This window comes from Uranotaenia lowii, chromosome 2 (genome assembly GCF_029784155.1).
Source record: "Uranotaenia lowii strain MFRU-FL chromosome 2, ASM2978415v1, whole genome shotgun sequence".
Classification (NCBI taxonomy): domain Eukaryota; kingdom Metazoa; phylum Arthropoda; class Insecta; order Diptera; family Culicidae; genus Uranotaenia; species Uranotaenia lowii.
In genome coordinates, this window is record NC_073692.1 from 357,840,423 (window position 1) to 357,852,594 (window position 12,172).

The 12,172-nt window shown below is 33.5% G+C and overlaps 1 protein-coding gene and 1 long non-coding RNA gene across 5 annotated transcripts in view; one reads left to right on the forward strand and one right to left on the reverse strand.

The window, feature by feature from the left end:
- LOC129747538 (RNA-binding protein fusilli-like) overlaps positions 1–12,172 on the forward strand; it is a 317,363-nt gene that overhangs the window by 58,306 nt on the left and 246,885 nt on the right. The window lies entirely within an intron of this gene.
- Positions 8,318–9,295, reverse strand: LOC129747539 (uncharacterized). Its single transcript, XR_008737524.1, has 2 exons — positions 8,870–9,295; positions 8,318–8,801 (listed from the first exon to the last, which is right to left on the reverse strand). It is a non-coding gene; the product is annotated as an uncharacterized LOC129747539 (long non-coding RNA).

The following is a 12,172-nucleotide window of genomic DNA, read 5'->3' on the forward strand; positions in this document are numbered from 1 at the left end:
AATATGTTTAAATATCCCACTGTTAGCCATCGAAAATTCTTTTTAAGGATAATTAGTTTTTCTGATGTTCTTGACTTTTGCTAGTTTATATATTTTAATTTTAGTTTAAAGTTTCAGACAGAGAGGGAGTGGCCTAAATTGGTGAAAAATTCAGTTTTTTAAAGCATAGAATAAATTATCGACTGAACAACGAAATTTATGAATCTAAAATCAATTATGAAAGCTTAGATTTCATTCAGATGTAGATTCTCAAAATCCGAAATCATGTGACAAAAGCAGTGAATCACCTTAACACAAGAACAAAAGTAAAATCGAATCATCCACGAAAAGTGCTTGACGAATCACACTTAGGAACCGATCCTAAATACTTCAATCGGAATCACTTACGAGTACGACACATCGTCGAAACGAAGACAGTCGTCGGTGGCAGGCGGCATTGTCCAAGAAACGGACACAAAACGGACGTGGTGTGACCCGGAAAGGTCAAGTTGACGATGCCGTTTCAAGTACTTTGCTACGACGCAAGCTAGCCGAAAGCGATCGTTCCTCAACGATCGGTCGTCGGCCGTTCGTCTTCGTTCTCGTTATTGGTTGGTGGTTTGGTTTTATTTTCTTTCTTTCGCTTTGTCTTTGTTAGTGGAATAGCAGAGTAGTGGCGCACCGAAAATGCAAATTAGCACAACCAAACCAACCAAGTGTCCCGCACTCGAATCGTCCGTCCGTCCGTCGGAACTGAATCGGCCTATTTATTGATCCCGATTGTTGGACCGATCGTGTTTGCACTCTTTGGCAAAAATGAAAATGAAATCGATTCCATTTCAATTGGACAGTCAAACACTTTTGCAAAAAAAAAAAAAACAAAAATAATTTGATACCGATCTAAAAAAATTATGGAAGTTTGGCTCAGAATTAAAAAAACTTATAGTTATTGTTATTACCTACTCATTGCATTGAATACTATTGTGCATTTCAATATAATTTTTAAGAAACATCGCTGGTTGACTTACAGCATATCACAGACTTCCGATAATCTAGTATTTCATTTTTCTTTGTCGGAAGTCTATCGGAAGTGGCAAGTCCGGACTTCCGGAGTAAAATTTAGTGCTGGCGCGTTAATGTTCATTTTTGAAGATGAGGCTCGAATGATGCTGAATTAATTAAAAACAGTTTGCATTCTCTACAATTCATCTTAATTTCCATCTAGATTCAAGTACATCAAAATTTAGTCATTTAGGATCGGAGTACCTTTTATAATTGTTAATCCTTTAGATTTGTATTTGCTGCATAATTTTAGAGTTTTATTTTACGTTTGATCTAAGATGAGCTCACAAACAACACTAAACTGACATAACAAAGATTAACGCACATTTTGAAGTAATAAAAACGAAAATATCAATTCTTATTTTTTTTTATTTAAAACCTTCTAATATCTATACTCATTTCACAATTAGTTTTGCTTTTCCGACCATACGAAAACTTACTTTCTCGGGAATACGTAAATCGAGACGAGAGGCGACGAATTTTATGGTTTGTAAAGTAAACTCTCCGTGAAAGGGGGAAGCTTTTGGCAATCTCGCCGCGCCGTTTTCTTAAATAAACTCACTATCTCTCTCTGTGTAAGCGTGTGATTCCCAAATAAAATTAAAAAAAAAAGGAGAAAACAGCTCTCAGAGGAATGTGAGATTCGGTAATATCTATCCAACGACATACCAAAAAGAGTCTTTAGTTGGCCTTCGCGAAGAACCGACTCTCGTATGTTTTTTTTTGCTCTATGAAGTTAGGAGAAAGATACCCCGGGTAAAAGTTTCATGTTGACGCTAATTGATGTGAGAATTTATGTGTGTTGAGTTGTGTTTTTTTGCTGCTGTTGTCCGGGAGTCATTTGACATTTGCAGCGTGCCAACAAGCTTTGGATTGACGAATTGCTGAAAATTGCCTTCGGAGAATGCTTCGGATAGTGGTAATGGATTGGGTTAGAAGTAGGTCAGATTTGGGAAGTTTAGGATACATCAATTTTTACAGCTTTTAAAAATTTAAAGATGTATGTTAGGGTGGCCTTTAGATACATGAATGGTTCCCGAGGTCAAAATTTAGAATCTCCTAATTCCTAATATTGATCCATTATACAATGTAACAAACTGTTAAAATTTCACATCTATTTGAAAACTCTAGGGATAGTTAAGAAATTAAAAAAAAATAAAATTAATAATACGAATCATAATTAACTCTGGCAACTCTGTAAAAATTCATTAACTTTATCAGTATGAAGATTTGAATAACAGAAACAAATTTCATGAAGACAGTAGTTTTTAACTTTGTGAAAAAATGTTTATAGGTCTTTTAGTTCATAAATTCATATAGTTTATATGGGCGATAACTGTATTTCAAAATGTTCAACAGTGTTTCTAAGAATATTTAAGTGATGTTGAAAAGAATGTGAATCATTTTCGGTAAAGCAGTCCAATTTTTTTTAACAAACAATGTTTATTTTGAAACCGACGTTTCGATATCGTATGATATCATCTTCAGGGATTCTAAAATATGTTTTGAATTATACATTTGTGTGTGCTTTGTGGTCTTATGTCTAACTCTACTTACAAAAATTCATCGTTGTTTCTGCTTTTGTAAAAGCGTACTGTTTAAATTTCTTCGTCACTATAGTTCAACTGTAATATCGTTAAAACTAAGAAAGGGTGTCATGAGATTTGAATTCAAATTTGAATAATCAACAGAAATATAATTCAAATTCAAATCTCATGACACCTTTTCTTAGTTTTAACTATATTACTTTCAGTGAAACTATAGTGACGGAGAAATGTAATCAGTACGCTTTTACAAAAGCCGAAACAACGATGAATTTTTGTAAGTAGAGTTAGGCATAAGACCACACATCACATACAAATTTATAATTCAAAACATATTTAAAAATCCCTGAAGATGATATCATACGATATCGAAACGTCGGTTTAAAAATAATCTTCGTTTGTTAGGAAGATAAAAAATTGGACTGCTTTGCCGAAAATTATTCACATTAAAATCATCCAGTCGACATCAAATCAACGTTAAATAGAATTTTAAGTAATATTGATGTTGAGTTTTATCTACGGATATGCTGTTAAGTGGACAAAATTACTGGATCGTCTATATTAATTTGTTCTGGCTGAATCAACAAAATACAACATCAAGTATTACAATTAACATTTTCAATAAGTTCTGGTAAATTTCCAAAGTTAGAATGTGGGCCTCTTGAAGTAGCCTTGCTTTGTCATAGTTCCTCTTAGCTGGGGCTTATTGGTTTTTTTTATAAATACTTTGCAATTTACTTTCAGAACAGTACCGAAAATATTATGATTTTTCAACATTTTTCTATAAAATTTTGAAAATATTTTTGAAAAAATTCTGTAAGTTAGGAGCTTTTTGCTAAATTTTTCTAACGTGATAATAACAATACAAAAGTTTCTAATGTAATAATATAAAAATAATCTCGATACATTGTTCTGTAAATTTTACTCATTCTGTCTCGTGATTTGGTGGTGAACGGACGCGTTTTGAAGAGCGGCAACGATTAAATTAAGTGGTGTTGTGCGGAAATTTCAAGCGGCGAATCGTACGGTAGTGGCGGAGTAAAAAGCTGAATAGTTCGGAGAGTGGAAAGTGAATTGGGAAGTGAAAAGCAGGAATAGCCTGCCCAAATTATTATTTTTTTTTTTTGCCAAAGCAGCCATTGTGGAGAAGAGGTTTTTTCTTCTCAAAATAGTGTGGGGAAAATATTGAGAATAGGCGGAAAATTAAGCCAAAGTGAAGGGCGGAGAATAGGCAGGCGGAAGAGGGTCAGCTAGTGAAGCAGTTGGTGGAAGTGGAAGCGGCGGCGAAAACCTGGCTTGCTTCGATTGCTAAAATTTAGCGGGAATCAACCGGAAGAAAATATGGGTTGGCGAGCGGCGGTTCGCAAAGAGGTGGGTGGGAGAGTGTTGGGCGGGAAAATTTAGGCGTGAAATTCAGTGAGAGCCGACCGAGAGTAAATTTGTAAAGGCAAACGGCGGCTCGGAAGAAGAGAATGCAATTAGTTCTGAGAGAGCCAGCAGGCGAAGGGTTGTGAAAATAAAAAACGGACAGAGTGTGGTGAAGAAAAAAATTTACAGGTTTGGAAGCATACACTCAGAAATAAATAAAATATCAAACAGTTATTTTTTAGGTATTTTCACATATCTCCCTCTTTACGCACACGGATATTTCTCATGGTGTAATTACTGGGATATTTCTCACTGGGAAATATTTCTGCAATTAAAATTTATGCATTGAGAAATGTTATGGAACGACATCTGGTGGTCAGAAAAAAAAGTTTGAGCCGTAACGTAAAGGCAAACGCTTAAAGCAGAAATAAACAGAAAAAGCAAACGAAAATCGTTTGATTTTCGTTCATGTTCTATGGTCAATGTGCATAATCGACCATAGCATAAAAACATGTGAATTTCGCTGGTAATATTACTTGCTGCAATTGAGTCCATCCTTTTTAAATATGATTCAGTTAAATATTTAAAGAGAATGGAATCTGCATGCAGTCAAGTTGAAAGGCTTTTAGCAACTGAAGAATCTAGCATGCATGTGCTCATACCCGTTTAGTTGGGACTCAAACGCACAAAGCGTTTGTTTGAACAAAATAATATATAATATCTCGGTTATTAAATTTTATGCATTGGATCATTACACGCCAAGAAATTATTCGGATGCATAAATTTAAATATCTGAAATAGTTATTTTTTAATATTTCTGGATATTAATGTCAGAGAAATATCGGAGTTATTGAAATATAATAATTTTCATATTTTTTCAATTTCTGAGTGTAGGGAGAGAGCAAAAGTGCCAAACGTGGGAATCAGAAGTGGGGTGGCATTTGCAAAGCGTGGGTTTTTTAGGTTGGATCAGTCGCTTGGGGAGGTGGCGTGCGAACAAAAAAGTGGGCTACTTGCACTTTGGGTATAGAAAAAAGTTAAGTTGTCCAAAGAAAAAAAAAAACAAAGTAAAGTTATAAGGTAAGGTAAGTAGAGTGGTAGCGCAAGGTAAGATGTATTTTACAATAAAAAGTTTTTATCTCATATTTCTACATTTCATTAAGAATGATCAATAACCTGCCAAGGTATATACACGGATGCCGGAATACTTGATGAAAATTTCTGAAAATTTTAAATTTTTCTAAATTTTTGAATGGTTGTGGAGGTTTTTGAAACATTCCTACAAAACAAATACCAACATTGACACGAAATACACGCAGACATAACAGATAACACGAAACCATGGTGCCGGGTATGGAAAATTCTGCATTAGAGTTACGCGGAATAGAGGTAGAATGCAGAGGTGTTCATACTTTGGTAAAATTGCGGTGAATCCGTGCACCCATGGTGGATTACCAACAACATACCAACATACATTGTTCTGTAAATTTTACTCAAACGTTTAAAGCTCAGCCTTACCTGATTCACGATTTTACATTTGTTCAGAAATATAAACGCATCACTTGCATCTTATCTTTATTAATTTCAAGAAAGTTGATGAATCATGAAAATATAGAGATGATTGTGAGAATTTCGCTTATCTCAGTTAGGCTAAATATGTTCAGTTTGGATTTTTTTCTTCAACAATGCATTTGGAAATGCCAAATTTTGCAAACACGTTCGAAATTTTGAAAATATCATTCTAGCTAGACTCATTCAAAATATAGATTTTTTTTTCTTCGGAATGTTTAAAAATGCCAGTTTGCAAGCATGTGAATGAACTGGGCCGAGAAAAAAGTCGTCTTGCAATGTTCAGCTTTATTTTCCCCTCAAAAGTTGAAAAGCTTATACACTTGTTAACAAATACAAAATTGAAACTCAAATAAAAAAGTTTTTGAATCAAAGACTATTTTTCCGAAATATTCTAATGCTATTCATTTTATTGTATCATTTAGAAAACTTTTACTTGTTAAACTAAATTTGGGAGCTTTTTGGATTCAGTATTGATATAGAAAAATTTGATTAAAAATTTAGGCTTAGTATGATATTTCAAATTTAGATTCTGAATACAAATTTGGTTCAGAACTCAGAATTCAGAAGGTTGATATAAATTCTCTGTGTTTAGACTTCAATCAGGCATTCAGAAGTTAGACTAAAAATGCGGATGAGTTTTAAAAAGATTCTGGTATAAGTTTGAGATATCAAGTTTTGAAATCGGACTCAAAATGTAAAAATATAACTAAGCTTGAGATTCTTAATTCAAACTCATTTTCTAAATTTAACATACCCATTTTAGTACAGAAATAAAACATTAACTAAAAAACTAGTAGTCTAAATCCATATTTTAGTAACCAGTACACAGTACTATGATTTCAGAAATAACTATTCAAATAACATTCAAAAATTAAATATTATATTCAGTTTAAAACAAACAATTGTTTTGTTATTTATGCAATTAATATAAATCTAAATTTCTGAATTTAAATCTTAGGATTAGAATTCAAAATTTTAACTCAAAGTTCGATTTGGCAATTAAATTTTGAAGCTAATATCGACATTTATGAAACAGAACTTTAGGACCAAGTTGGTATTTCAGAATTTGAGTTCGACTTTTCAAATTCGAGTTCAAAAGTAAAATACATTTACAGCACAAAATAAGCTTGTTTATTTGTTTAAATATACTGATTTATCAGAATTATTTTAAATTGTTTAATCTGATTAATTTTTTTTATTTTTTTTTAATGTTTGTGAATCGACTGATTTTTGTGTTTTTCTTGGGAAATTCCGGCTTGCAGTCTATTTTAGAACAAAAACGATTTTTGTTTTCTGTATCCAACGTTTCAATCCGTTTTGGATCTTCTTCAGGGACTAAAACATTGTATTTTTGAATTAATTTTTGGCCGATTACAAATTATTTGTTGTGAGATGTTTACCTAAAAAGTGTAGTTTTCTTGTTTTTGTCGACTCGGCTGGTCTTGTAAAGTTGTCTATTTACATATCTGTTTTTTTTTTTTTTAATTTTCCGAATTAATTCGTGTTTTATGACAATAAGGTGTAGTGATTGACTTACTGATTGAGTACTGGCAACCTTGCTCGAGCCAGACGCGTTCTTTTTCGAGTCCCTGTTATTCTGCCTTATTTTGAAGAATTTCGTGTGTTTTCCTTGACAGATAATACAGTGCTAGGGGGTTTTGAATTTGTCATCAAGATTGTGTTAAATTGCTGTGAAAAAGTTCCCCGGTTATTTCAAATTTTAACAATTAAAAATCGGTTCATCATGGAAAAATTTCCCCAACCATCGACGCGAGTGTTGCTCCTTTTCTTCTTATTTAGCCTTCGTTAAGTTCTGTGTTTTGTTTTCTTTCTTCCTCGGTAATCAACAATGAAAATTTCTCTTCAAAAAGTACTGTCGAGTGAAAAATTGAGCAATAACCAAGAAGATAAGTACAGATTTTATTTATTTAACTATTTATACTATGCCTGAAAAAGTGAAAAAAAAAATACATTTATGAGTAATCGATTTCGGTATTCCAGTTTGGTGATGATATTTTCTGCGGTTCTAAACCATTTTTTCCTATGACATGAAACTTTTAATCGATTCCGTGAAACAACAGTGCTCAATCTAATAGCTTTTATCAAAATAACGTTTCCCTTGAATAACAATTTTTTATGAAGCATTTTTTCCAAAAAAAAATTTAGCTATTGATAGTTATTCTACATAGTATGTACTGATAAATGAACTATTCAACTGAGAAAAAGCTTATGTTTATGCATTGTGATAAGAATGCCTATCTGGTAAACCGTTTTTTTACAACAGTGAGATACTTTTTTTATTTGTTTATTGCTCATATGCTTTAGTTAAATCATCGCAAAAACCGTTGGGCAACACTGACTTGCTCGTAGATGAACCTTATATGAGAACGCAAGTGCAAGTGAAATTTCAAATCGGTTGAGCGTCGGTATCAAGCAAGAGTGAGAGGAACAGAAAATTCTCATTCGCATAGTTCGTGGTAAGAGGTGAATGGATCTCTTCAAGCTTCTTTAAGCATATCCGACATCCTGCTCGCTCACATTCGTTACGTTAAGTTTTTTCGTTCAATTTTTTTTTGTCAAAATGTTAGAGCAAACGCACCAATACGAGAGTATACGCGGCCCGATTTTGCTCATTTCAGCGGACCGATTTTGGTATACACACTCTTTCGCGCACCGGGTGGAAGCATATTATTTTTAAATTGTGCATTGCACTGAGAAAACTTTAACAGAAAATATTAAATTAAATTTACTGATCGAATAAATTTTCGGAGTCGATAGTTTTTTCGCTTCAATTTCGGTTATTATCATTTTTATTAATTATTAATTATTATTATGCATAGCGATTGTTGGAGGTTATTCGACGGGTTAACTGCTATCCGTTATGTGACGCCAAAGTCGACATGCTGGTTGAAGATGCCATACAGCAGCAACAGGGCCACGCAGTTTCGAGCGACCAGCAACCGGGTCAGGTTGCGGATGCAGCTAGAACTTAAGTGAATTCTGTGCAGTGTCAGCCGGAATCATCCGAAATTCAGCGGAACTTGCGCGAAATATGCCAGCTGCTGTGGAGTTCCACGATCAAACAGGAGGTTTTCCGCCGCTGGTCCAAGACTTTGGCTTCAGTGAGTCGGAACCGTTTTCCCTGGTGCAGCGCAGCGAGAAGGAGGATTGTATGCGTCATTGCCCCGGTTCAAACTTATCTGCTAAAGATGCTGCTCATGGCCCCGGTCAGACAGTGAAGTTTTTTTTTCTATCTGCTGCCTATACTTTTCCAACCTGTACGGAGGGTAGAAAAAAATTTTAAAAAAATAAATTTTCGCTAAATAAACAGTTTTTTCACTTACCTGCATTGCTTACGTTGTTGTTACTCGATGCTGGTCAATTGCAAGTTCTGCACTGTTCAAAATTATGCTAATTCCGACGACCCACTCGGCTGCGAAGAACAAACCCTGGGCCACCGATTCCGAGGGCCTAAATTTTCACCTCTTTCGACCCAGCACAGAATACTTCCAAAATGGCTCTATATAATTTTCGACACATTTCCGATCCCCCCGCGAACAAAATTCCGTCCGCACGTTCGAACGAATCAAAAGAAAAGCCACAATTGCTTAATTAATCAACAAATTGTTTACCAAAATTACAAAATTTTAATAAACATCGTTTGTTGAACTTAGCCTTAAATGGTAGATTTTTTTCAGTGCATGTTTGCTCTCGCCCCTTTCTAGTGAGCAAATTTGGTGATTTTGTCGGTCCCGACGGCAACGGCCCTATTTTGCTCACCCACATACTAACCCCGGTGCGGTTTAAAAGTGATCAAACGCGTGAGCATTTTCACTATACTCGCGATTGCTGCGGATGCCCTTAGGGATGGCCGATTCAGATGTTGAAGAGTGAATCAGTAAAAAGTGTTCCATCAGTTTAAAAGTGAAGTGCCTTGTTGAAGAGAAGAAGTATGATTTCGAACCATAACAGCAAATTTATCTCGGTTTTATTCTTTTGATACACAATTGGATAAAGATTTTGATGGATTGTTTTCTTAATATTTAGATGTGCTATATTACTTCATAAGATGCTCAAAACTTCAAGGGAATATTGACTCGCATTTCAACATATAAATATCAACTTGGACTCATGATGCAATTAATCTTGTTTTATCAAATATGCACAAATGTGAATCTCTAAATTTCAACTACTGTGTAAAGTGCCAATTTTCAACATTTATTTTCATTGATTTTTTATAGGACTTTCGGTATATTTTCGATAAATCAACTTCAGTTTCTGATACACATAGATATAGAAAAGTGTTCCAATTATTAAAAAATTTATTTTTACACTAGGCTAGACGGGAACTAGTCGGATATCAAAACTAAATCAAATTTCAAATTGAACAAAAGTTCAAATTATTTTAAACTTCTGACAATTTCTTACTGTTTTCTTTGCATGTGTGGTTTCTAGGATTCTATCGATTTTTTTTTATAAATGAAATTCAAACTTTTACTATAAAAGTTTACTGATATTGTATTGAAAAAAATGGTATCGTAGTGTTTTATCGAATATAATTAGAAAATGATTAAATTCGTCCATAATACAAAGGACTTAGTATACCAATGAGACAAAAATGTTTCACAAAATCGAAAGGATAGTTGTTCATGATACTGTAAGACATTTAAATTTCCTTTAATTGCCGTCATTGTGAAAAGTAGCAAATCTTCAACTTAGAACTTTACTATTTCGAAGAACAGTTCCACATTTCACGTCAAATTATATGAAGCATATCCACTAACGTTTATAAAAAGGTGCTCATAACTGAAGCTTTTGCGCCTCGTAAATAATATTTTTAATATCACATAACGATAACTATAAATTTAAATAATTGATTTTAAATTTTCAAATAATATGAAAAGAAATTTTTTTTCTCAAAGACTTGATGGGCACAATTTTTTTTTTTTTTTTTGAGCTTGGTTTGATGCTGTTGGCTATTTGAAACTATTTTTATTTATCCAGGATTCAATTAGGAATTATTTCCATTACAATTTTATTTGTAAAAAGGGAATTTTAACCATTATGTTAATTCTTGCTTGCATTAGGAATAAGATAATTCAATGGCACGTAAAAGATTTTTTTTCTCTCTTTTGCACTATTTCGACGAAACAAATGGGATTTTTTTTAATTAAATCTCAGAGTTTAGGGTCAATAAAGGTATATAAATCGACAAGAACTATGGAGAACATGAATAGAAATGTTTTGCTTAGTATTTAGGGTCATGAGGTATTTGAATGCTAAACAAAAAATCGAAGTTGTGGGAGGATATTAGTATATTAGTTTCAGTTCAATCTTTTGAATTACTGAAATTTTGTATTACTCTTTTAAAGGATATAGGACCTTGAGAACCGATATGATAGCTCTAGATACGGAATGCGTATGCACGTGTTCAGGTGTTCTACTTATTTACTAGCTTACTGGTTAGTTGTTTGACGGTTATGTATTTTCAATCGCTGGTTTTTGAAGGAAGATAAACAGGCTGGTTTTCTTATTGTTGCGTTAAACACATCCATAGACAAGATCGAAGTTTTAATGTGTGAGATAGGGGTTTGTTGTTAGGTTTTCGCTAGATTGCTTTTTAATTTACACTTCAATAAACATGAGTTAGATATTTTGTCTTTAGGAGAATAGGATGCTCCAAATAAGATTACACTAGTCAAAAGTGTTTCCAGATCTTATCCTTTTACCCACTCTTCCAAACAAAATTATTTGCTAGGATGCAGAGGTGACCTCGGTCCTAAGGCACGAATTATTTCTTTCATCCCTTTCTAATTTTTCACCTATCTATTGACTACTAGGACGTGGCCGGCGCCGTTATTGACAATTAAAGAGAGAGCATCAGTTTTGGGCATTGTGAATGTGCTGTCAATCCCAGACACCATTCATTTGACCTTTGAACAAAATTGGTGGCCTCGGTCAATCACGGAGTAGCAACCATTGGTGATGTGGAATTTATTCTACTGAACCACGCCTGCGATCATGGGATTCGAAATGCATTTGATTTCATATCAGTGTCATACCAACAAAGAGTTTTAATAAAATCTACTGAGGAAATCCAATCCAATTTTTAAAATACTAATTTATTACTAAAAATATAATAAGCATTTCGGGTTCAATGTTCAAAGGTGGATGTGAGTAGTCAATCAAGCTAAGCTAAGCTAAGCTAATAAGGTGTAGTGATTGACTTACTGTGTTAGATTCGGAAAATTTAAAAAACAGATAAATAGACAACTTTACAAGACCATCCGAGTCGACAAAAACAAGAAAACTACTCTTTTTAGGTAAACATCTCACAACAAATAATTTGTAATCGGCCAAAAATAAATTGAAAAATACAATTTTTTAGTCCCTGAAGAAGATCCAAAACGGATTGAAATGTTGGATACATAAAACAAAAATCGTTTTTGCTCTAAAATAGACTGCAAGCCGGAATTTCCCAAGAAAAGTTAATCTGATTAATTCTGGCGATTTTTATAAATGTTTTTTTAAATTTTTAATTTGATAAACCCTATTTGAAAAGCACATTTGTAACTTTATAACTTCCGCAGTGAAATCAAATAATAGCATTGAAACGTTACCAGATTTTGAATTTTTATACAGTAAAC